The following is a 27,043-nucleotide window of genomic DNA, read 5'->3' as shown; positions in this document are numbered from 1 at the left end:
CTGTCTGCAATACAGGAGACCTGGGTTCAATCCCTGGGTTGGGAAGATCCCCTGGAGAAGGGAATGGCTACCCACTCCAGTATTCTGGCCTGGAGAATTCCATGGACAGAGGAACCTGTCAGGCTACAGTCCATGGAGTTGTGAAAGAATCAGACAGGACTGAGCAATTAATACTTTTCACTTGCAATGCAGGGGACATAGGTTCAATTCCTAGTCAAGGAACTCAAATCCCATATGCAGTTAAGCCCCCACATCTACTGAGCCTGCACACCACAACTAGAGAGTCCATGTGCTTCAACAAAAGATCCTGCATGCCAGAACTAAGACTGTGACTAAAACTCAACTCAGCCAAATAAATAAGTACTAAAAAAGAAAAGAAATACAGGGAGCAGGGACTTATCTAGTGGTCTAATGGCTAAGACTCTGAGTTCCCAATGTAGGGGGTCTGAGTTCTATCCTTGGTCAGGGAACTAGATTCCATTTGCCACAGCTAAAGATTCCTCATGCTGAAACTAAGACCTGAAGCAGCCAAATTAAAAAAAAAACAAAAAACAGAGCACAGTGGTGGGTATGGGGAAAATCATTCACCTGATACAAGGTCAACATCTATAGCCTAGGTCCTGGTCACCTGTACAGGTTCCCAAGACAGGAGCCCTCCTGATTCCAGGAGAACCCAAAGCTCTCCTGGGACAATGATGGATCAGCCCAAAGGTCACCATTTAAGAACCCAGCCTTGGCAAACTGGTTTCCCAGCGCATGGTCCCACCTACGTCCTTGTTTTCCATGTCAAAGTCTCTGATGTTTATCAACGGACAAGGTCAAACACATCTCCAGGAGGGCCACCCAGTTCACAGAAGCTCCCCTAGAACACAGAAATCGCCCCACCCCCAACTTGCCCTGTCTATATCACGAAACCCTACCCACTGGAATAGATACCCCTGCCAAAGCAGGATACCAGACTTTCTCCTTTAGGAATCTGAAACTTGGAGCAGGCACAAAGCCTGGAAGTCACCAAGATGGAGTTGCATCATTGACAACTCTCTACAGAGGCTCTGGGATATTGTTATGATACTTGAGATGTGACAACTATTTTGCCACCCATGAGAAGACAAGGCTGAGGAAAAAAAAAAAAGCGAATGCTTGAGGACAGTATTTGCACATCTGCTGAATCCTGCAGACCTACTGTGGGTCCCAGCCTTCCTAAAACAACTCATCTTTCCATTTTTTAACACATCTCACTATCTTTCCAATATTCTCTCTTTCCCCCTCTTGTTTGTTTCTTTGTTTTTGTTTTTGCTTAAGTTTTTTTTTTTTTAATTGAAGTATAGCTGATTTACAATGTTGTGTTAAATTCAGGTGTACAGCAAAGTGATTCAATTATACATATATTTGTTCTTTTCAGATTCTTTTCTATTATAGGTAATTACAAAATTCTGAATGTGATTTCCTGTGCTATACAGTAGGTCTTTATTGATCTATTTTATATAGGAGTAGTTTGTATCTGTTAACCCCAAGCTCCTGGTGTATCCATCCTCTTTGGTAACCATAAATTTGTTTTCTTTGTGAGTGTTTTGTAAATAAATTCATTTGTATTATTTTTTAGATTCCACATGTAAGTGACATCATGATATTTGTCTCTGTCTGACTTACTTCACTTAGTATGATAATCTCTAGGTCCATCCATGTTGCTGAAAATGGCAAAGTTTCATTCTTTTTTAAAATTTTATTTATTTATGGCTGTGCTGGGTCTCCAATGCTGTGTGCAATGGGGGCTAGTTGCGGTGTATAGGGGCTGCTCTTCAATACAGTGCACAAGCTGCTCGTTGCAGTGGCTTCTCTTGTTGCTGAGCACAGGCTCTAGGTGTGTGGGGACTTTAGTAGCTGCAGCACATGGGCTTAGCTGTGCCATGGCATGAGGGATCTTAGTTCCCTGATCTGGGGTCGAACCCACATCCCCTGCATTGGCAGGCAGACTCTTAACCACTGGACCACCAGGAAGTCCTGTTTCATTTGTTTTTATGGCTGAGTAGTACTCCATTGTATATATGTTCCACATCTTCTTTACGCAGTCATCAAAGGACATTTAGGTTGTCTCCATGTCTTGGCCATTGTAACAATGCTGCTATGAACACAGAGGCGCATGCATCTTTAATTAGTGTTTTTATCTTTTCCAGATATATGCCCAGGAGTGGTAAGGTAGCTCTCTACAGGCTGAGCCCCATGAATCCAGCAGCAGTGGTATATTAGCTAGGGTTCTTTCGTAGCAAGCAACAGAAAGTGATTCTGATGAACTTAAACTATAAACTGTGTGTGTGTGCACGTGTGTGGTTACTTATTTAATTGACCAAATTATTTATTCATGTATTTGTTCTTTCATTCACTTATTACAAGGAGCTCGGTGATGAAAGGAATTGCAGAGAACAAGAAAACCAGAACCAGGAATAGCTTTGGCCCTTTAACAGACAATCTCTCCAGGGGGCAATATTGGGTACGAATGAAAACAACTGTATTCAGTCCTTCTGTGCAGGCCCAAACTTCAAATTCCAGAGAGTGGGGATGTCCCTGGCGGTCCAGTGGTTAAGAATCCACCTTGCAATGCAGGGGAAGCAGGTTCAGTTCCTGATTGGGAAACTAAGATCCCATGTGCCACACAGCAACTAAGCCCACGGGCCACAACCACTGAGCCCATGTGTCACAGCCGCAGAGTCCATGAGCTGCAACAGGAGATCCCACGTGCTACCACTAAGACCTGACATAGCTGAATTAAAAAAAAAAGTCTGGAGAGTGTAGCCTGGGCCACATCTGATCCTTGGAGGAGACTACTTCGAGTGACCATCCCACCAAGACCATAACCAGGTGGCTGATGAAGGGGAAATGGAGCCATGGATACTGAATGGGCAAAAACCCCACACAAATCTGACGTCCCCTCCATCTTCAGCCACATGCAAGCCCTTAGGGAAACCAAGCATGCCTGAAGATACTGAGCCATCCAGCCTCCCAAATTCTTAAGCCTCCACTTAGAACACATCTGTGATTCCCATACATCAAATCCAGATTCTTTAACTTGGCTTACACATTCCCTCTGTAACTACCTTTTCCCACCTTCAACTGTACAGTCTGGGTGGAAAGAATAACTCAGCTCCTCCAAAGGAGTCTTACTTTACTTCTTACCTCCTTGAGTTTGCACAGACTCTTCCCACTGCCTGTAAGGCTCTCATTCCCATGTAGCCCTCTTTGCCAGCCCAACTACTCTGTATTTAGCCTGGGGATTGCTTTCTTCCTAAAGCCTTCCTAAGCTTACAGGGCAGGGTCAGGGTGGTCTTCCTTTGTGTCTCATGCAGTCCCATATTTCTGACCCTGGTCTTGCTGTTCTAGAACTATCTGGGTCTCCTGCTACATCTAGTCTTGAGAATAGGGATTGTGGCTTCCACCTTCTCCCTTATAACCTCAGGAGCCAGAATACAGTACAAAAAAGTCTTACTGAATGACCCAGATAACCACGATGGCGTGGAGTCAAACACCCTACAGTGTGAAGCAAGTGGGCCTTAGGAAGCATTACTATGAACGAAGCTAGTAGCGGTGATGGAACTCCAGGTGAGCTATTTTAAATCCTAAAATATGCTGGTGTTAAAGTGCTGCACTCAGTATGTCAGCAAATTTGGAAAACTCAGCAGTGGCCACAGGACTGGAAAAGGTCAATTTTCATTCCAATCCCAAAGAAGGGCAATGCCAAAGAATGTTTAAACAACTGTACAATTGCACTCATTTCACATGCTAGCAAGGTTATGCCCAAAATCCTTTGAGCTAGGTTTCAGCAATACATGAACCTAGAACTTCCACATGTACACGTTAGGTTTAGAAGAGGCAGAGGAATCAGAGATCAAATTGCCAACACCTGTTGGATCACAGAGAAAGCAAGGGAATACCAAAAAAAATCTACTTCTGCTTCACTGACTATGCAAAAGCCTTTGTGTGGATCACAACAAATGCAAAAATTCTTAAAGAGGTGGGAATACCAGACCACTTTACCTGTCTCCTGAGAAACCTGTATGTGGGTCAAGAAGCAACAGTCACAACCTTACATGGAACAACTGACTGGTTCAAAATTGGGAAAGGAGTATGACAAGACTGTATATTGTCACCCTGCTTATTTAACCTCTATGCAGATTTCACCATGCAAAATGCGGGGCTGGACGAATCACAAGCTGGAATCAAGACTGACGGGAGAAGTAGCAACAACCTCAGATATGCACATAATACCATTCTGATACCAAAAACTGAAGAGGAACTAAACAGCTTCTTTTTTATAAAAAAAATTATGTATTTATTTATGGCTGTGCTGGATCTTTGCTGCTGCTTCTGGGCTCTTTCTCTAGTTGTGGTGCCTGGGCTTCTCACTGCAGTGGCTTGTCTTGTTGCAAAGCAAGGGCTCCAAGCTCGGGCTTCAGTAGTTGTGGTGTGTAGGCTTCCAGGGTCTAGAGCACAGGCTCAACAGTTGTGGCTCACTGTCTCAACTGCTCCCAGGCGTGTGGGATCTTCCCAGATCAGGGATTGAACCTGTGTCTCCTGCACTGGCAAGGGAATTCTTCACCACTGAGCCACCAGGGAATCCCTAAACAGTTTCTTAATGAAGGTGAAAGAGGAGAGTGATCTCCTATTGACTGGCTCTCAAAACAGTTCAAATGGATTTACCTGTCACACATAGGAAAACACTTGGCAAGGATGTCCCTGGTGGCCCAGTGATTAAGAATCCACCTGCCAGTGCAGAGAACATGGGTTCAATCCCTGGTCCTTGAAGATCCCACATGCTGAGGGGCAACTAAGCCTGAGCGGCACCAACTTAACTGAGCCCACATACCTAGAGCCCGTGCTCCCAACAAGAGATGCCCGCACATGCCACATCTAGAGAAGGCCTGGGCACCGCAACAAAGACCCAGCTCAGTCAAAAAAAGTAGTGAATTTTAAAAAATACTTGGCAGAGGGTCCTGCATCTAGAAAGTTCTGAATAGAAGGTGCTATAACTTCCTAATTACTTTCTAGTTACTTTCTAATCTTTTGAGCACGTGACTTTACAGGTTGTTCTTAATCCTCACACACCCATCAAGGCCAGGCTTTCTAGCTCCTGTTTGGCAATGTGGAACCCAGGTCTCAGAGAGGTAGAGTGATGTCTCCAAGGTTGCACACCTCTGAAGTTTGCTTTTACCCGGTGCTTTGAAAGATAGGATGGGATTTCCCTCGTGGTCCAGTGGCTAAGAGTCTACACTCCCAATGCTGGGGGCCCGGGTTCCACCTTTGATCAGGGAACTTGATCCCACATGCCACAGCTAAAGATCTCACAAAACGCAACTAAGACCCAGTGCAGCCAAACAAATAAAAAATGTTTTAAAAATTTAAAGAAAAACAAGAGGACTAGATGTGTGGTGATGACTAAAGGGGGGCTCCCCTGTTTCCTGGATATGTCATCTAATTTCTCTGAGTCCCCCTTTCATGCAAAAGTAAAATTCATGCACCATTAATGCTGTCTAGGTTTTGATGATCGTCTCCTATTGTACTGTAAACCTAGACAGTGTATTAAAAGCAGAGACTTACTTTGCTGACAAAGGTCCAAATAGTCAAAGCTATGGTTTTTCCAGTAGTCTTTCCATGTACAGATGTGAGGGTTGGACCATAAAGAAGGCTGAGTGCTGAAGAACTGATGCTTTTGAACTGTGGTGTTGGAGAAAACTCTTGAGAGTCTCTTGGACTGCAAGGAGATCAAACGAGTCAATCCTAAAGGAAATCAACCCTGAATATTTATTGGAAGGACTTCTATGAAAGCGGAAGCTCCAATACTTTAGCCACCTGATGCAAAGAGCTGACTCATTGGAAAAAACACTAATGCTGGGAAAGACTGAAGGCAGGATGAGAAGGGGACAACAGAGGATGAGATGGTTGGATGGCATCACTGACTCAATGGACATGTGTTTGAGCAAGCTCCAGGAGATGGTGAAGGACAGAGGAGCCTGGTGTGCTGCAGTACATGGGGTCACAAAGATTTGGACACAATGAGTGACTGGACAAGAACAACAGCGATGCTACCACGAAGGCTGTTGGCAAGGGAGAATGGGTGCATGAGGCCAGGCATTGAAAAGCTACCTTGCTGGGGACATGGTTTCAGCTCAAGAAATAGTAAAGGCTGCTGCTGCTCTTGTTATTGTTGAAGGAGATAATAATAGCAGGCTTATTATTGGTACAGATACTCCAAGCTCAGCTGCCTACATAATGAAGGTAGGGGCCCTTGAGTGTGTAGAATGAGGACTCAGTGACAGGCAGTGCCTGTAACTAATAAGCTCCAAGTGGCTTCGGAGTCTCTGATAGAATCAGAGCCCAAGTTTCCCAATCACTGGCCCCACCCAGACTCCAAGAGTTGGGCGAGGCACCCGCCCGAGATTACCGCCAGTCCTGAGCTCTCACGCGCATGAGCTGGACTGCTTGCGACGCGGCCCCGGAAGGTGACTTCACGTCAGTTCAGTCATTCATTCACTCATTCATTCAGTCAACAATCATCCACCCCTTCAGTACCGTCTGTGTGCTCAAGGACACTGTTGTTGTTGTTGTTCAGTCACTAAGTTGTGTCTGACTTTCTTCGACCCCATGGACTGCAGCAGGCCAGGCTCCCCTGTCCTTCACTATCTCCCAGAATTTGCTCTAACTCATGTCGATTGAGTTGGTAATGCCATCCAACCATCTCATCCTCTGTCAGCCCCCTTTTCCTCTTGCCTTCACTCTTTCCCAGCATCAGGGTCTTTTCCAATGAGTTGGCTCTTCACATCAGGTGCCCAAAGTATTGGAGCTTCAGCATCAATCCTTCCAATGAATATTCAGGGTTGATTTCCTTTAGGATTGACTGGTTTGATTCTGCAGTCCAAGGGACTCTCAAGAGTCTTCTCCAGCCTCTTGCATTAGCAGGCGGATTTTTTTTGTTTTACCATCTGGGCCATCAGGGAACCTCCCTTCAAGAATGTCGCCAGTGTCTGAGACAAAGTCCCTGGGACTTCTCTAGTGGTCCGGTAGTTAAAATGCCACACTTCCACTGTAAGGGGCATGGGTTTGATTCCTGGGCAGGGAACTAAGATTCTGCATTCCACACGGCATGGCCAAAAAAAGAAATAAAAAACCCTCAAAGTCCCTCCCTTTTACCAGGTATCCAGTCAGAGTTTGGGGGTTATTCTGTGCCTCATTTTCCTCCCCTATAAAATGTAGGCCTTGGGGTTTCCCTGGTAGTCCAGTGGTTAAGAATCTGCCTATCAGTACAGGGGTTCAATCCCTGGTCCAGGAAGATCCCACATGCTGAGGAGCAACTCGACTCGGGGGCCACAGCTACTGAACCCACACCGCCTAGAGCCGGTTGCTCTGCCGTAAGAGCAGCCATTGCAATGAGATGCCGGCACACTGCAACGAGAGAGTGGCCCCACTTGTCACAACTAGACAAAGCCGGAGCAGCAACGAAGACCCTGTGCGGCCAAAAATAAAAAAGTGTTAAGACAAAACCCACAGGCCCTATCTCTGAGCACCACGGTGAGGACTGGAGAACTGAGTGCTGCAAGACCAGGGGGTTTGGGCAGTTTTGTTCACTGCTGCCAGCCCCCAGTGTCTAGAACAGTGCCTGGAGTGCAGTAGGTGCCCAGCAAATTTTTGTGGAGAATAATACACGCAAAGAATATGTGTCAGGGGAATTCCCTGGTGGTCCTGTGGCTAAGACTGCACTCCCAATGCAGGGGGCCCAGGTATGATCCCTGGTCAGGGAACTAGATCCCACATGTGGCAAATAAGAGTTCACATGCCCCAACTAACAGATCCTGCATGCTGCAACTAGGACCTGATGCAGCCAAATAAATAAAGGCTTTTTAAAAAAAAGAATATGTGTCAATAGTGCGTACATGTGCCTGGCACTTGCGCAGTGCGCCATGGGGCAGCTATTATTCTAGAATGCTTTGCTGTTTGGATCATCAAAATCTGGCACGGCATCTGGTAAGTGGATGTGGCTGGATTCCTTAGGGCTGGAAGGAGGAAAGGGAGCGAGATGGGGGAAGGGAAGGAGGAGAGGGAGGAAGGAAGGAGATTGACTTGAATTAACGCCTCACCTCATCTCAGCCTTTCTCATTTACCCACCATCCTGGGATAAAACCACAGCCCGGGGACTTCCCTGGTGGTTCAGTGGCTAAGAGTCTTACACTCCCAATGCAGGGGTCACAGGTTTGATCCCTGGTCTGGGAGGATTCCACACGCCGCTGGGCAACTAAGTCCGAGTCACAAGTACTGAGCCCAGAGCCGCAACTACTGAAGTCCACGCTATAGAATCTGTGCTCTGTAACAAGAGGAGTCGCTGCAACGAGAAACCAACCTGTGCACCACGATGAAGAGTACGCCCCCCACCCCCGCCGCTCATCACCACCAAAGAAAGCTCATGCGCAGCAATGAAGACCAGAGCAGCCTAAATAAATAAAAATTTTTTAAAAACATGCTTCTTTCCAAGGCACGACTTCACCTACTGTGACTTCCATGAAGACAGAAAACACCTGTTTTATCCTCAGCTGTGTCACCAATGCCTTTAAAGTTGGGCACCCAGTAGGTACTCCAGAAGAATTTGTTGAATCAATTAAATCAAGAAACATGGCTGGGGGGGCAGGAGGGATAAATTATAGTATAAGATTAATAGATACATACTGCTGCTGCTGCTGCTGCTAAGTTGCTTCAGTCGTGTCCGACTCTGTGCAACCCCAGAGACAGCAGCCCATCAGGCGCCACCGTCCCTGGGATTCTCCAGGCAAGAACACTGGAGCCGGTTGCCATTTCCTTCTCCAATGCATGAAAGTGAAAAGTGAAAGTGAAGTCGCTCAGTCGTGTCCGACTCTTAGCCACCCCATGGACTGCAGCCTACCAGGCTCCTCCGTCCATGGGATTGTCCAGGAAAGAGTACTGAACATAAAATAAACAACGAGGTCCTATTTTCAGCACAGGGATCCATACTCAATACCCTATAATAAACCATAATGGGAAAGAACATGGAAAAGGATTTCCTTGGTGATCCAGTGGTTAGGACTCTGCATTCTCACTGCTGGGGCCCTGGGTTTGATCCCTAGCGGGGTAGCTAAGATCCCACAAGTAGTGAGGCATATATGCTATGCTATGCTATGCTAAGTCACTTCAGTCGTGTCCAATTCTGTGTGACTCCACAGACGGCAGCCCACCAGGCTCCCCCATCCCTGAGATTCTCCAGGCAAGAACACTGGAGTGGGTTGCCATTTCCTTCTCCAATGCATGAAAGTGAAAAGTGAAAGTGAATATATTCTTTGTGTGTGTGTATCTATCTATCTATATATATATATCCCTTGGATTGACCAGGCAAAAACCCTGGAGTAGGTTGCATCTCCTGCACTTCAGGCAGATTCCTTACCCACCGAGCCACCTGGGAAGCCCCAGCGCCCCACAGAAACCCCCTTGTTGCATAGGAACTCAGTCCTCTAAAGTAGGAAATGGCAACTCACTCCAGTCTTCTTGCCTGGAAAAGTCCACAGACAGAGGAACCTGGCGGGCTACAGTCCACGGGGTCCCAAAGAGTCAGACATGACTGAGCACCATGCGTGCACTTGGTTAATATCTGCTGAATAGGAGGAATGAATGAATGAGTTTTTCTTCCCTAGCACATACCACAACCTGGCATCCTATACCCTTCAGTCTCGTTTAGTGCTTCCATCTCCCAGGACACCAACCCCACTGCCCCTGCGTGCACACTCAGTCGTGTCCAACTCTCTGTGACCCCCTGGACTGGAGCCCACCAGGCTCCTCTGTCCAAGGGATTCTCCAGGCAAGAATACTGGAATGGGTTGCCATTTCCTCCTCCAGGAGATCTTCCCCACCCAGAGACTGAACCCATATCTCCTCTGTCTCCTGAATTGCAGGCAGGTCCTTTACCTGCTGAGCCACTGGGGAGGACCCATTCCAGCCCCATGACAGCAGGCATTTCTGTCTGCTTTGATCACCACTGTGTCCCTGGAGCTGGAGCAGTGCCTGGTTCCATCAGTTTCCGATGAATGAAGAGGGAAATAAAGGAGGCGTTTCAATCTACCCCGGCGTCAGCTCTAGGAGGCCAGCGGTGGGGGGTGGGGGGGTCACCGATGCCTGTTTCTGCGAAGGAGAAGAGAGATCCAGAGGGACCTACTGAGTCTGGGCCCGGGATGTAGCAGGGGCGTTCTCGTCAGTTTCAGGTGTGCAATTATCCTATTCATGGCATCTGCTCTCCCTGAGGGCAGGAACCATGCCCTCCTTGGTTTCTGTCGGCCTGGCATACCAGAGGTGCTCTGGAATTAATTGCTGTTGCTGTGGGAATTCCCTGGCGGTCCAGTGGTTAGGACTCAGCGCGTTCACTGCCGGGCACAGGTTCAATCCCTGGTCCCTGAAACTATTAATACGATCCTGCAAGATGTGCAATGAAGCAAAAAAAAAAAAGGAAAGAAATTGCTGTTGCTGTGAATGTTGAGAAGAAAGGCAGAAGAAGGAGGTGTGGTTTTGAGCTCATGGGACCTGTCAGTCACAGCCAGGTGCTCAGAGAGGGGCAGGCCTTGTGCCTGGGTCACAGGCATCCAGGGAAGAGAGAGATGGGAGTTATTAGCACACTGCAGAGGCCAGCCATGCCAAGGTTGTCTGAAGAGGAGGTGAGGAAGCTGATGGAGGTGTGGGCACTGCAGCTGACAACCTCCTGGCTCTTATCACCCTGTCAGTTCAATACCCACCCCCCACCAGACTCGCCCTACTCATTCCCACCTGCCCATGCAGCTCCCCACAGCAGGCACACCATCCCACTGCTCTGGATCTGATCATCTGAGAGGGAGTTTTCTAGGGAGGATGGGATGCAGAGCTTCTGAAACTTTGGCAGGATCCCAGGGAAGAAATTTCAGCAGCACAGCTGCCTCTGGGAGTTAAAGTCAGGGTTGGGGAACCTTGAAACACCTTCCTACACCACTTGAAACTCTCCCAACTTAACAGCAGCCCAGAAGGAGGCCACCAAGCCAAAGCAAACAGGCACCGACTGGGGTGGCCCACACACCACGCACCATGCTCATCCTATTCCAATCCCTCCCACCATGCTCTGTTCCAGCTGCACCACACTTCCAGACTCCTGGCCAGACTGTGAAACGCAATCAGGTGTCCCAGCCACCCCCACAGTGTGGAGTCCCCCATGCTCCCAGGTCTGCCATGGCTCCCCAGTGCCCGTACAATGGCGCATGGACTCCTCTGCCTGACAGCCTTGTCTTGGCCTCTGGAAACCTCACCAGCCCCTTTCCTCACCTTCCGTCCCACCCCCTCAGGCAGGCAGCCTAGGTGCTGGCTTCCAGCTACCAGTTCTTGTCTCTCACCTCAAGACCTTGGCATGTGCTGTTTCCTTTGACCCATCCACTTTAGAGAACATTAACTTATTCCTTAAGCATCGAGGTTCCCTCCCCCACCCACCAAACAGAGGTGTCACACCCCACCCCATGGTTCCCCACCATTACTTCGGGAGCCCTCTTTCTCCCTTAGTCACGAGCTAACCCTGGGGTTGGGAGGAGTCCACTCTTAATTCTGAACCACCCCCTCCACAGCCTGGGGGCCCTAAGCCTCTCTGGGACCTGGAATCACCCAGCACAAGTTGGTTTACAGCATTTTTGCTAAATGCATAATGAGCCAATCGATGAATACAGGAAAAATTTCAAACACTCCAACTCAGTATTGAAAGCTTCATCTATGCATTCCCCCGGTGGCTCAGTGGGTAAGAATCCACCTGCCAATGCAGGGGACATGGGTTAGATCCCTGGTCCGCAAAGATTCCACATGCCACAGAGCAACTAAGCCCCATGGGCCACAACTGCTGAAGCCTGAGTGCCCTAGAGCCTGTGCCCAGCAAGAAGAAGAGCGACCACAATGAGAAGCCTTCACACGCACACAGCAACAAGAGTAGCCTCCGCTCACTGCAACCAGAGAAAGACCCCGAGCGGCAACGAAGACCCAGCACAGCCAAAAATAAAATTTGTTAATTAATTTTTTAAAAAACCTTCATCTTTACCTGGCCCCATATTTTGGGCACAGAGACACACCTTCCCAAACTGGTTGTCCCTCTTTTACTTCTAAGACTTAGCACATCATTTTCTTCTCTTCTGCTCCCTTTCCTAGACTCCTACCAGCCTTGGTGAGCTCCTATTCTTCCTTCAAAACCCAACTCCTAGGTGCCCTCCTCCATGAAGCCTCCAGAAACCTGAGCCGAGTCCTCCAGCACATCCTTCTTCTATACCCTGACTGTGTTGAGCTGGGCCCTGCCTCTACCAACTCCAGGCTCACGGCTCCTTTCCAGCAGATCAACAAGAAAGCAAAAGATTCTTCAGAGAGCACTGTTTTCCAATTACAAGTTATGACTCCTAAATGGATTGTGATGAAATCCATGTGAATGGATTTAAAATTTTCTTTCATGGGCTTTTCCTGGTGGTCCAGTGGTTAAGAATCCACCTTCCAACGCAGGGGACGTAGGTTCAATCCCTGGTTGGGGAACTAAGATCTCACATACTAAGGGCAACTAAGATCAAGTGCTGCGATTACTGAGCTATGAGCCTATGGGCACAACTAAGATCTGATGCAACCAGAAATAAATAAATACTAAAAAAAATTTTTTTCTTCTACATCGTCTTTCATTTACATACCTAGATCAAAAGCATGCTTTTAAATAGCTGCCTAGTATTTTGACATGTATTCAGCACTACACAGATTGGTGAAAATGTTATGGTTTCTTTTTCTTTTTTGGCTGTGCAGTTTACAGGATCTGAGTTCTCCAACCAGGCATTAAATCCAAGTCCTCCTCCCTGGTGACTCAGATGGTAAAGAATCTGCCTGCAATGCAGGAGACCCCGGTTCCATCCCTGGGTCAGGAAGGTCCTCTGGAGAAGGGAATGGCTACCAACTCCAGTATTCTTGCTTGGGAAATCCCGTGAACAGAGGAGTCTGGCAGGCTACAGTCCATGGGGTCGCAAAGAGTCTGACACCACTGAGCAACTAACACTTTCACTTCACTCTTCAGTGAATGCGCAGAGTCCTAACCACCAAACTGCCGGGAATTTTCTATGGCTTCTTTTTTATTCACTTATTTATTGCCATTGCAAATGTCTCAGAGGTGACATTATACACAGACTTTGCCAGCCATAGGGATTGTCTCTTTGGTGAAAGTTCCTAGAGGTACAATGGCAGGGTCAGGGGTAAAGTTTATTTGTAAATTGATGTCTTTTTTAAATATTGATTTATTTGGCTGCACCAGGTCTTAGTTGCAGCATTTGAACTTTTAGTTGTGGCATGTGGGATCTAGTTCCTGGACCAGGAATCGAACCTGGGCCCCCTGCATTGGGGGCACAGAGTCTTAGTTACTGAACCACCAGAGAAGTCCCTGTAAATTGATATCTTGACACAAGTTGTCAACTTGCTCGAAGGAGGCCACAGAATGTGAGTGTGCCCACATTCATTAAAAAAAAACAAACTCATTTTTAACTCCTGATTTGAGAGGCCAAAAAGAAAAAAATAAATTGTCTTCAATTTGGGCTTTACAAAAGAAAAACTTCTTATATGAACAGGAAGCAGACTACAGCTCCCTGAGTCAAATCCAGCCCACTGTCTTTTGTATGGCCCATGTGCTAAGAATGATGTTTACAATTTTAAAAGGTCACAAAAAGGGAATTCTCTGGTGGTCCAGTGGTTAGGACTCAGATTCCATTGCAGGTGGCAAGGGTTCCATTCTTGGTTGGGGAACATCCCAGAAAAAAAAAAAAGGTTTCAAAAATTAAAACAAGGACAATATCTTGTGACACGTGACAATTACTTGAAATTCACATTTTGGTGTCCACGAATAAAGTTTTATTGGCATTCAGCCATGCTCTTCTGTTTACATATCATCTTGGCTGATTTCTAGCTACAAGGGCAGAATTGAGTAGTTTTGAAAGAGATCATGTGGCCCCCAAAATCCAAAACTACTGTCTATTTGGGCTTTCCAGGTAGCTCAGATGGTAAAGAATCTGCCTGCCAATGCAGAAGACACGGATTTGATTCCTGGGTTTGATCCCTGGGTCGGGAAGATCCCCAGGAGGAGGGCATGGCAACCCACTCCAGTATCCTTGCCTGGAAAATTTCATGCACAGAGGAGCCTGGTGGGCTGCAGTCCATGGGGTCGCCAAAGAGTTGGACATGACTTAGCTAAACAACATTGTCTATCTGGTCTTCACAAAAAGAGTTTGTGGGGGCTCCCCTGATGGCTCAGGGGTAAAGAATCCGCCTGCCAATACAGGAGACGTGGATTGGATCCCTGATCTGGGAAGACCCCACATGCTGCAGAACAACTAAGCCTGTGCACCACAACTACTGAGCCTGTGCTCTGGAGCAACTACTGAGCCCACGAGCCACAACTACTCAAGCCTGTGTGCCCTAGAGTCCGTGCTCCACGACGAGAGAAGCCACTGCAATGCGAAGCTCGAGCACCGCAACTAGAAAGTAGTCCTTGCTCATCGCAACTAAAAAGCCTCCACAGCCAAAAATAATACATAAAATTATGTATATATAAAAGGAGTTTGTGGATCCCCGAAGTATATGCCTTATTAGCTATAGTGATGGGGTTAGGGAACTCGGAAGTGTGTTGGAGGAGAAAGTCTCTTCTATAACAACTCAGATTCGATTTCCCCATGCCCTGATCTATTTGCCAAAGCCTTTTGAGTAGAATAAAAGACATCCTAGGGAATTCCCTAGTGGTCCAGTGGTTAGGACTTGGCACTTTCACTGCCAGAGCCCGCTTTCGATCCCTGGATCAGGGAGCTAGGATCCCACAAGCTGCACAGCCAAAAAAGAAAAAAACAAAAAAGATGTCCGAGGTGAATACTGTCTGGTGACACTTCTGTTTCTGTCTGATAACTATCTGGAAAGGCAGGTATTGGATGCTGATGATGTAGAAATCTGTCGGAATATGTGTCATGACCAGAATCGGTTTTTAGACCTACAGCCTTGGCGAGTTACCTACAAGCTATTCAATTTTCCATATTTAGAGACGGGCTGAGGGCCCAGTGGTTAGGACTGTGTTTCCACTGCAAATAGGTACGGTTCAACCTCTGGTCCAGGATCTAAGATCCTGCAAGCCCAAGGGCACAGCAAAAAAAAAAGACAGGTTGAAGAAGGATAGCATGGAGCGGAATTTTACACAAGAGCACACAGATCCGGATGCAGCCCACACCTGAGCCAGCCCTCTCTCCATGCCTTCTGTGGGGTGGGGCTGGAGATGGAACTTTCTGGACTGCTGTGGAATGCAGAGAGGAGGGTTCCAGAACCCCCAACCCTCTTCTCTGCCTCTAGGCATTGGCATATTCAGCCCCCTCCCATTTTATAAGGAAAGGCCATTGAGGGCCAGGAAGGGCCAGTATCTCAAACGCTGGGGCAACTGCAAGGATGCCTTGGTTCTCAAACTCTCAGGCTCCAGCTTGGAAAGTGCTGAGGTCAAAGGTAACAGAGTCAGAGCAACTTGGGTATTGTGGCACTGAGCTTCCCCTTCTCCAAGAACAAAGCCTCTCTTGGATGTGTCAAGTTCAAATCCCACATTTGAGTACCAGGGTGACCCTGGGCATATCCTTCAGTCTCCCTGAATGCCTGTTTCATCACCTGGAAAATGGGATTAACTAACTCCATATACTATGCATGCATGCTAATTTGCTTCAGTCGTGTCCAACTCTTTGCAACCCCATGGACTATAGCCCATCAGGATCTTCTGTCCATGGGATTTTTCAGGCAAAAATACTGGACTGGGTTGCCATGCCCTCCTCTGGGGGATGTTTATATGTGGTGCCTAATTCCCAGGGAAGATTAAATGGGGTTTTTCAGGCAAAATATTTAGGACGATGCCTGGCACACAGTGAGTGCTCAATAAAGGCCATTATGTGCAAGATTGCATGTTCATCATTTATTGAGCATGTATTGTGTGCAGGGCACAGAGTAAAGGATGTTTCCTCATTACCCACCATCCTGGGAACTCCAGGAAATGTCCCCAGCAGCCCGCACAGGACAGCATAGCTGCACGTGTCTTTGCTCACGCACATCTTTCAAGCTTCAGTTAAATGCCACTGCCATTGACACATCCATTGACACAGGATTTTTGAGCTCTTTTCCTGTGCCCCCATAGCAAGGGCTGGGGAAAGGATGACCAGTCATCCTGTTATACCTGAAACTGAAGGGTCTCCTGACACAAGACTTATGGTGCTGAAACCAAGACTGTCCCAGTAAACCGAGATGATTTAATCACCCTGGGCTGAGAGTATAGCTGAGAATAAAGTAGACATAACCACCTACTCCAGGAAGTCCTCCCTGATCCACCCCTCCACCACTGGCTCAGAAGCCACCTCTTGGCTTCTCTGAAGCTGCCTTTGCACCTCCCTTTACAGCAGCATCACCCTGGCTTATGAATGCCTGGAGTAGCCTCTGTATCCTCCATTCCAGGAGGGCAGAGAGGACTCTTTTTCAGGTCACTATTGCGAGGCTCATGCCAAACAGAGACAGTCTAGTGAATGAAACCCAGCAAGGCAAGCCTTGCCTAACAGATGAGCAAACCGAGGCCCAGAGAGGCGGGCCACTGGAGCAGGATTTCCCAGCAAGGAGGTGGAAGAGCTGGGGCTTGAACCCCTGTTAGCTGAGACTCTGTCCTGCCAGCCCTCCCACCCGGCCCCTCACCGTGTTGTAGAATTCGCCACCAGCTGTGAGTACTGGAAGTTGGGCTCACACCAGTCCACCTCGGAGCTCTGGTAAGCGAAGACGCTGGGCATCTCGACACCTCACCTGCCGCCCGCTGGCTGTGTCTGGCAGAGAGCAGCATCTGAGCCTACAGAGGGACAGGCCCAGCCAAGGCAGGGAGAGGATGGCGGAGTGCCCTGCGGCAGGCAGGTCAAGAGGAGGAAAAACCTGCTGGACGGCTCCCTGGTTGCACCAGGGACAGCCTGCCTGTGAGGTGGTGGCAGCTGCCCTGGGCATAAGCAGAGGGGCTGGCACCATCCAGGGAGGGCAAGGAGGAGTGGGAAAGGGGGCCTCCCTTCCCTGCTCCCTAGGAGTGGGAGTTAGGGAGACTGTTCCTTGGAACAGTAATTTTAAATACTGGTGATGTTAGATCACCATCCTCACTTTACAGATGGGCAAAGTGAGGCAGAGGGCAGTCCTTTGCATAGAGCATGCAAGGTGAGGACACCAAGATGTGCACATAAGCAGGCTCCTGACTCCAAGCTTCTACCCAGATGCTGCCTTTAAGCTACATATCGCAGCCTCCCAAATCCAGGCCAAGAGCTGCACATCTGCCCCCACGGACTCTACTCAGCTCCCTCGGGGGCCTTTGGTGATATGACCTCCTTTGAGGGTCCCAGTCTTCCTGTCTGGGCTATGGGAGACTGGGCTGGATTGAAACCATTTCTCTTGGGCAGACAAGACCGCAGATACCTGGAAGGTCTGAGTTTCCAATGAATGGGAGGGGACTGTGGAGTTCCAGGCCTGGGGTTCCCAGTCCTGACTTTCCAGGGCTGTGGAAACCTCTGGTTTGAGAGTCAGACAGACTTGAGTTTGAATTCTGAGTTCCTCCCATTCCTAAGCTGTGTGACCATGGGCAAGTGAATTCACTTCTTTGAGCCTCAGTTTTCTCACCTGTGAGATGAGAAATAATAGTACTTCCCTCTTAGGGATTCTGTGAAGATTTAATAAGCTGATACAGCATTTCCTTAAGGAGAACATTTTTTGGTGAGGTGGACCTGCATTCACTTAGCTGTGTGGCGAGAAATCTATTTACTCTTTTCAATTCTCAATAGTTACAAAAGAGGGGCTCAGTTGATGCTAATATATGTTTATGCCTCAACATTTAATCCCTTTGTTTGATAAACACAAAGTACTGTTTGCCTGCCTTCAGCAGGCAACAGTATCCAGCTAGACCATCTAGACATTATTTACTTTATTTTAAAGTAAGTTTGTCTTCTAGCTGCTCATAGCCACTTTCCATTCATGGCAGAGTTCTTACAAAGTTTCTTTTTAAAAATAAACTTACTGAAGCCTTATCATTCTTGCGGTAGTTACAAAAATCTATACAGGTGAAAAAAACCTGCATAGACAGATATGATAGACACACAGACATGAATAATGACAAACTGTTGACATCTGAATAAGGTCTACAAATCACACTGACATAAGTTACTTGGTTTTGAAATTGTAACATTATATAATATGTAACCCAGGTAAGAGAAATTGGAGAAATATGATAGAAGGATACAGATCTGTCTGTACACTTTTTGCAACTTCTTGTGAGTGTACAATTATTCCAATATAAAGAGTTTTTTAAGTAACTGGTTTGGGGTTTTCAGTGGTGGATGAATAGCTCAACAAAATGTGGTCCACCCAAGCAAAGGGATATTATTCAATGTTAAAAAAGAAGAAGATTCTGACACCTGCTACAATATGGATGAACTCTGAGGATATGATGCTCAGCGAGAGAAGCCTGTCACAAAAGGACAAATACTGCCTGATCCTACTCACAGGAGGTCCCTAGAGGACCTCAAACCATAGAGACAGGAAGTGAGGGCCAGGGGCTGGGGGTGGGGTGGGGAGTGGGTATTTAATGAGCACAGAGTTTCAGTTTGGGAAGATAAAGTCCTGGAGATGAATGGTGGGGATGGTTGCCCAACATGTGAAGCTACCTGATGCCACTGAGCCTAGGCTCAAAAACGGTTAAGACAGGGACTTTCCTCATGGTCCAGGGGTTAAGAGTCTGCACTCCCAATACAGACAGCACAGTTTCCATCCCAGGTTGGGGAACTAAGATCCTGCATGCTGCAAGGTGTGGCTAAAAAAAAATTAAGATGGTACATTCCATGTTATGTATTCAGTTCAGTTCAGTTCAGTCGCTCAGTCGTGTCCAACTCTTTTCGACCCCATGAATCGCAGCACGCCAGGCCTCCCTGTCCATCACCAACTCCCGGAGTTCACTCAAACTCACGTCCATTGAGTCAGTGATGTCATCCAGCCATCTCATCCTCTGTCATCCCCTTCTCCTCCTGCCCCAATCCCTCCCAGCATCAGAGTCTTTTCCAATGAGTCAACCCTTCGCATGAGGTGGCCAAAGTATTGGAGTTTCAGCTTTAGCATCATTCCTTCCAAAGAACACCCAGGACTGATCTCTTTCAGAATGGACTGGTTGGATCTCCTTGCAGTCCAAGGGACTCTCAAGAGTCTTCTCCAACACCACAGTTCAGAAGCATCAATTCTTCGGCGCTCAGCCTTCTTCACAGTCCAACTCTCACATCCATACATGACCACAGGAAAAACCATAGCCTTGACTAGACAGACCTTTGCTGGCAAACTAATGTCTCTGCTTTTGAATATACTGTCTAGGTTGGTCATAACTTTTCTTCCAAGGAGTAAGTGTCTTTTAATCCCAATTTTAAAGTAATTGATCTAGGTTTTTAAAGGGGTGTTATTTGACAAAATACCTTAAGTAAATAAGAGTTTAGGGAGGGGGTGGATATAGGAAAATCTTGAGGGTCGTCTGTAAAGTCAGAAACTTGGGAACTATTGAGTTGTGTATGTATGCTTATGGTTCAGCCCAGAGCTGGCACTGAACTAAAAGAGGCTATTATACCACCATCACCACAATCACCATCACCATCATCACCTGTTTTTGCTGTTCAATCACTCAGTCGTGTCCGACTCCCTGCAACCCCATGGACTGAAGCATGCCAGGCTTCCCTGTCCTTCACTATCTCCCAGAGTTTGCTCAAATTCATGTCCATTGAGTCAGTGACACCATCCAACCGTCTCATCCTCTGTCGTCCCCTTCTCCTCCTGCCTTCAATCTTTCCCAGCATCAGGGTCTTTTCCAATGAGTCAGATCTTTGCACCAGGTGGCCAAAGGATTGGAGCTTCAGCTTCAACATCAGTCCTTCCAGTGAATATTCAGGGTTGATTTCCTTTAGGATTTCCTGGTTTGATCTCCTTGCTTTCCAAAGGACTTTCAAGAGGCCTCTCCAGCACCACAGTTCAAAAGCATCAATTCTTTGGCACTCAGCCTTCTTTATGGTCCAACTCTCACATCCATACATGACTACTGGAAAAAACACAGTTTTGACCATATGGCCCTTTGTCAGCAAAGTGACATCTCTGCTTTTTAATATGCTGTCTAGGTTTGTCATAGTTTTTCATCCAAGGAGCAAGCATCTTTTAATTTCATGGCTGCAGTCACCATCCACAGTGATTTTGGAGCCCAAGAAAATAAAATCTGTCACTGTTTCCACTTTTTCCCTATCTATTTGCCACGAAGTAATGGGACCGGATACCATAATCTTAGTTTTAAATGCTGAATTTTAAGCCAGCTTTTTCAATCCCCTCTTTCACCTTCATCAAGAGGCTCTGTAGGGACGTCCTTGGTGATCCAGTGGTTAAGACTCCATTCTCTTAACGTAGGGGGCCCGGGTTCAATCTCTGGTCAGGGAACTATATCCCAAGTGCTGCAACCAAGGGCTTCCTTGGTAGCTCAGATGGTAAAGAATCCCACTGCAATGTGGGAGACCTGGATTCGATCCCTGGGTTGAGAAGATCCTCTGGAGAAGGGACCGTCTACCCACTCCAGTATTCTTGTCTGGACAATTCCAGGGACAGAGAAGCTTGTCAGGCTATAGTCTATGGGGTCGCAAAGAGTCAGACACAACTGAACGACTTTCACACTCACACTTCACATAAGCAAAGACCCAGCATGGCCAAATAAATTTTAAAAGGAAAAAAAAAAAAAGAGGCTCTTTAGTTCTTCTTCACTTTCTGTCATTAGAGTGGCATCATCTACATATCGGAGGTTGTTGGTATTTCTTCCAGCGTGAGTGATCTAGCCCAGCATTCCACATGATGTACTCTGCATATAAGTTAAACAGGGTGACAATATGCAGCCTTGCTGTCCTCCTTTCCCAATTTTGAACCAGTCAGTTGCTTCATGCAAGGTTCTAACTGTTGCTTCTTGTCCTGCATACAGGTTTCTCAGGAGATAGATAAGGTGGTCTGATAGTCCCGTCTCTTTAGGAATTTTCCACACATCACCATTAGCACCACTACCATCACCATTTCCATCATCACCATCATCGACAAGATGTCAAAGACTTCCATGTTCACACTCTGCCAGGAACACCACCACCTTCAAGATCCTCTGAAGGGATGGAAAAGATGTCACATTTAGAGGTGACAAAAGTTTCCAGAGCCTGGATTCAAAGCTTGGCTTGGCTGTCTACCAGATCAGCAACAACCAAACTGTAGCCATAGCCCACCACCGTCGCCATCACCCCAGCCTCTCCAAGCCCAGTTGGAAGCAGATAGCCTCCCGCGTCCCTCCCTAGTCAAATCTGGGCCAGGAATAGTTGTCAGGATCTGGTTCTCCTGAATCTTGGTCAAGGTTTAACAGCCAGAAGGAAGGTGATGAGAGGTGCCTACACACAGCCCAGCGTGGGGTTGGGAAAATTGCCTGCACACACAGACTGGGGCAACAGGATGGTGAGACAGCTGTGTGGGTGCTGCAGGGTGGTGCTCGCCTTCTGCCAGATGGCAGGTGTGTGAAGTGCCAGAGCCTGGGTGGAGAGGTGACAGGTCTCCGTGGGCATGCAATGAATTAGCACAAACAGCAGCTTGAGACAATACACCTTTACTATCCTACGGTGCTAGAGAGGAGGAATTCAAAAGGAGTCTTATGGGGCGAAAATCCAACTGTGGGCAGAGCTGTCTCCTTCCAGAGGCTCCACGGGAGAGTCCAAACTCTAGATTTTCCTAGTTTCTAGGGGCGACCTGCTGGAGAAGGCAATGGCATCCCACTCCAGTACTCTTGCCTGGAAAATCCCATGGACAGAGGAGCCTGGAAGGCTGCAGTCTATGGGGTCACTGAGGGTCAGACATGACTGAGCAACTTCACTTTCACTTTTCACTTTCATGCATTGGAGAAGGAAATGGCAACCCACTCCAGTGTTCTTGCCTGGAGAATCCCAGGGATGGGGGAGCCTGGTGGGCTGCCATCTATGGGGTCGCACAGAGTCGGACACGACTGAAGTGACTTAGCAGCTTAGCAGCAGCAGGGACCACCTGCATCCCTGGTTCATGGCCCCTTCTTCCATCTTCAAAGCACATCATCCCCTCTTTGGAGGTCATCATTTTACTCCATCTTACCCCCTTTTCTCAGATTTGGAATTTCTTATAAAGACTCTTGTGAAGACTGGATCCACTATGTAACACAATCTTCTCTCAATTCAATCCTTGAATTAAGGATCTTTAATTCAATGACACCTTTGCCATGGAAAGGCTTCCTTGGTGGCTCAGAAGGTGAAGAATCTGCCTGCAATGCAGGAGACCCAGGTTCAATCCCAGGGATGGGAAGATTCCTTGGAGGAGGGCATGGCAACACACTCTAGTACTCTTGCCTGGATAATCCCGTGGACAGAGGAGGCTGGCGGGCTACAATCCATGGGGTTACAAAAGAGTCAGACAGGACTGAGTGACTAACACTAACACTTTGCCATGGAAAGTAACATATTGCCAAGTTTAAGTAACAAGGATGTGGACACTTGGAGGGAATTAATCATCTACTTGGACTTCCCAGGTGGCTCAGGGGTAAAGAATCCACCTGCACTGCAGGAGACTCAGGTTCCATCTCTGGGTTGAAAAGAAGCCCCGGAGAAAGAAATGGCAACCCACTCCCGTACTCTTACCTGGGAAATCCCACAGACAGAGGACCCTACAGTCATACAGGTGGGTGACAGGCCATGGGGTCACAAAAGAGCCAGACAGGGTTGAGCAACTAAATGACAACAAGTCATCTACTCACCACAGAGGGATCTCAGGATTGGGGGCCTGGGGCTGAACTAAACTGGGGTTGAGATGGATGTGAGGATGGAATTGGGGGTGAGAATGGATAGAGGGTGGGGAACTGGCCTGGGGATAACTATGGAGTGAGGCTGGAGGCCCAGTTGGGATTGGGATGAGGCTAAAGGCAGTGCTGGAGACGGAAGGCACTGGGAATGGACATACAGGTGAGGACAGGAACAGTGTTGAGGTGAGTTTGATGACAATGTTGAGACAGGTTTGGGGATGAGGGTGGACTTGAGATCATAGGAGGGGTCGGAATGGGGACCTCATTCATCCCTCATTCACCATCATAGGGACCTCATGAAGCTGTGGATGGGACTCTGTCCGTGACGACATTGGCATCCCACCTCAGGTCAGCTGCTGTGGGGCTTGTAAGGGTGGGAGGTAGACGCCAGTGGGGTGTCCATCAAGAAGGCTGACGATGAGCCGTGACCCTTCCCCATCTCTGCTCACCCAGGCAAAGGTCTGATGTATGTTACAGAAAAACACAAGTGGCCAAGAGAAAATGAAACTGGCCGATAAGCTTACAGTCCAGAGTTAACTGTTAGGGCATTTTTACCTGAAACAATCATTCATATTATTTATTTTCAACAAAGATGTTGGTGCTATTGTATGTTTGTTTCTAATTTCTTCACTTAAAATGCCATTAACAGCCTGTGATATTTTGAAGCCTTCTTCACTATAATTATTTTATTTTCACTTTTTAAAATTATTTATTTATTTGGCTGTGCTGGGTTTTACCTGTGGCATGTGGGATACAGCTCCCTGATCAGGGATTGAACCCAGGCCCCCTGCATTGGGAGCTCAGAGTCTCAGCCACTGGACCAGCAGGGAAGTCCGTAGTTTTACTTTTAACCATGGGAAAATACACAGAACATAAAACTTGCCATCTTGACCATTTTCAGGTGCAGAGTTCAGTGGCATTAAGTACATTTATATTGTTGGACAACCATCCCCACCATCCATCTCCAGGGGAAGGTTGGGAGGAAGGATAAACTAGGAGGCCAGGATTAACAGATACACATTACTACATAGAAAATAAACAAGGTCCTGCTCTATAGCACAAGGAACTCTACTCAATATTTTGTAGTATTTTGAATTTTTTCAGATTCTTTATATACATATATATCTGAGTCGTTGTGCTATACATCTAAAATTAACAAAACATTTTAAATCAACTATACTTCAGTTTTTGAAAAACAGCTGGATTGAAGTATAATTGAATATGATAAACTGCACGCATTTAAAATACATAACTGGGTATTGTCTTGACGTATGTATACACATTTGTGAAACCAACACCGTCACTCAGATAATTAACATGTCTATCTTAGTGTAAGCTTTTTTTGCTGTTGTTTTGATGTCCTTTTTAACAATTAGTTTCTTTTTAAAAATATGGCACATACAAGGCTTGACCAAGAGCTCACAATGAGGAAAACTGAAATCAGTGCAGTTTATTTTATTTTTCTGATTTCCACCACTGACTTTATTTAATTAAAACTAAGTTTCAGGTGTCCATTTTCTGAACAAGGAAGTTACTTTGTTTCATATTTTAAACAATAGCTGTACCCATGTATTTTTATTGTGTGTTTTTAAAAAACTTTTTATTTTGTATTGTGGGACTTTGCTGGTGGCTCAGACGGTAAAGCGTCTGTCTACGATGTGGGAGACCTGGGTTCGATCCCTGGGTTGGGAAGATCCCTTGGAGAAGGAAATGGGAGCAGAAAGAGTGAAGCTCTGGCCCGGCGCTGAGTGGGCGCTCTACGGGGACACTGGACCGGGCACCCTGGGCCGGGCACCGGGCTGTGTGGAGAGGTGAGCGGGCTCGCCTGACCCCGCCCGTCCTTGCCACCCCGAGCCAGAAGGGGCGAATTCCTGAGGCCCCGGTCCTCCGTAGCCTCTTCCCGGCGGCGTCGGCGTGCAGTCTGCCTGGTCAGCTAGCTCTTAGAAAAAAAAAAAAAAAGGAAATGGCAATCCACTCCAGTACTATTGCCTGGAAAATCCCATGGACAGAGGAGCCTGGTAGGCTACAGTCTATGGGGTCGCAAAGAGCTGGACACGACTGAGTGACTTCACGTTCACGTTCCCGTTCACAGCTGATTAACAATGTTGTGACAGTTTTAGATAAACAGCAAAGGGACTCAGCCATATGTATACATGTATCCATTCTCCCCCCAGACTCCTCTCCCATCCAGGCTGCCATATAACATTGAGCAGAGTTCCCTGTGCTATACAGCAAGTCCTTGTTGGTTATCCATTTTAAATATTAGCAGTGTGTACACGTCCATCCCAAACTCCCTAACTATCCCTTCGCACCATCCTTCCCCACCACCCCTGCAACCATAAGTTCGTTCTCTATCAGTCTGTTTATGTTTTGAAAGTAAGTTCATTTGTATCATTTCTTTTTAGATTCCACATACAAGGGATGTCATGTGATATTTCTCCTTCTCTGTCTGACTTACTTCACTCAATATGACAATCTCTAAGTCCGTCCACGTTGCTACAAATGGCATTATTTCATTCTTTTTCATGGCGGAGTAATATTCCACTGTATGTGCCACATCTTCTTTATGTATTCATCTATAGATGGGCATTTAGGTTGCTTCCATGCCCTGGCTACTGTAAACAGTGCTGCGATGAACATTGCAGTGCGTGTATCTTTCAAAGTATGGTTTTCTCCAGGTACATGACCAGGAGTGGGAATGTGGCAGCTCTGTTTTTAGTTTTTTGAGGAGCACCATACTGTTCTCCACAGTGGCTGCACCTATTTACATTCCCACCAACAGGGAAGGAGGTTGCCTTTTCTCTATAGCCTCTCTGGCATTTACTGTTTGTGAACTTTATGATAGCCATTCCGGTTGGTGTGAGGTGATATTGTAGTTTTGACTTGCATTTCTCTAATAACTAGTGGAAATCGGTGCATTTTAAATTGCTAAGACAGATTTTAACAGTACAGATTTTTAAAAGAAAAGCCACTTCCTATTAAAAATTTAAAAATAGAAGAAAATACGGGGACTCTTCCACCCAGATATACTCTCAGCATTATTAGCATTTTGACCTTTAACTTCCCTTTCTGGAGGGGTGTGTGTGGGTGTGGGTGTGGGTGTGTGTGTGTGTGTCTGTGTGTCTGTGTATACGTGCATATACACCAGTATAAGGTTTTAGAGTTGTTTTCTTTCTTTCTTTATTTTTGGCTGTGCTGGGTCTTCGCTGCCGCATGGGCTTTCTCTAGTTGCGGCAAGAGGGCGCTACACTCCAGATGTGGGGCACAGGCTTCCCATTGTGGTGGCTTCTCTTGTTGGGCTCAGTACTTGTGGCACACAGACTTAGCTGTCCCATGGCTTGTGGAATCTTCCCAGACCAGCAGGCATCGAACCCCTGCAGTGGCAGGTGGATTTTTTTTTTTAATTATTAAAGTACAATAACACATTTAAGGAGACTTAGAAAATACAGAACAAGGTCACATACAGTTCCACTATATCTTATAATTTTTTTAAGTAGATAAATTAAGACTTCTGGTTGGAGTTCCAATATCAAACACTCAAAAATGAATAGACTGAATATACAGAGAAGTAAAAGGATATAGTATCAGCAGGTAGATTCTTAACTACAGGACCACCAGGGAAGTCCTAGAGTTGCTGTCTACTTGCTTACTTTTCTGGCTTTCTATTTAGGGTGCAATGTACAATTGCCTCCTGAAATAAATGTATGGGATCATGTTTTTGAAAAGTGAGTTTAATTTAAAGATGATGCTTAAGTAAATCATGGTTACAGGCACAGAAGGGCAAAAATTTTAAATCTGAAAATATGCAAGGCTCTGAAAGACATGATTGGGCAATTGATGAACTTTAAAATCGTTGTTGCTCACTCTGTCATGTCCAAATCTTTGCAATCCCATGGACTGTCATTCACTGTCTCCTGGCGTTTGCTCAAACTCATGTCCATTGAGTCAGTGATGCCATCCAACCATCTCATCCTCTGTCACCCTCTTCTCCTCCTGACCTCAATCTTTCCCAGATTTCCCAGGTCTTTGAATATGGACTGTTTATTAGACAATAATATTAAATAGATAGAAATTTTCGGAATTCGATAAATGAATCACGGT

General features: G+C 46.7%; 1 protein-coding gene across 1 annotated transcript in view; it reads right to left on the bottom strand.

Annotated features, from left to right (window-relative positions):
• Positions 1 to 27,043, bottom strand: part of ACER1 (alkaline ceramidase 1) — a gene marked incomplete at its 5' end in the record, with an annotated part of 55,548 nt that overhangs the window by 9,271 nt on the left and 19,234 nt on the right. The window lies entirely within an intron of this gene.

Source organism: Bos mutus, chromosome 7 (assembly GCF_027580195.1).
Source record: "Bos mutus isolate GX-2022 chromosome 7, NWIPB_WYAK_1.1, whole genome shotgun sequence".
NCBI classification, from domain to species: Eukaryota; Metazoa; Chordata; class Mammalia; order Artiodactyla; family Bovidae; genus Bos; species Bos mutus.
The sequence above is the reverse complement of the archived record's forward strand: the minus strand, read 5'-3'. Positions and strand labels throughout refer to the sequence as shown.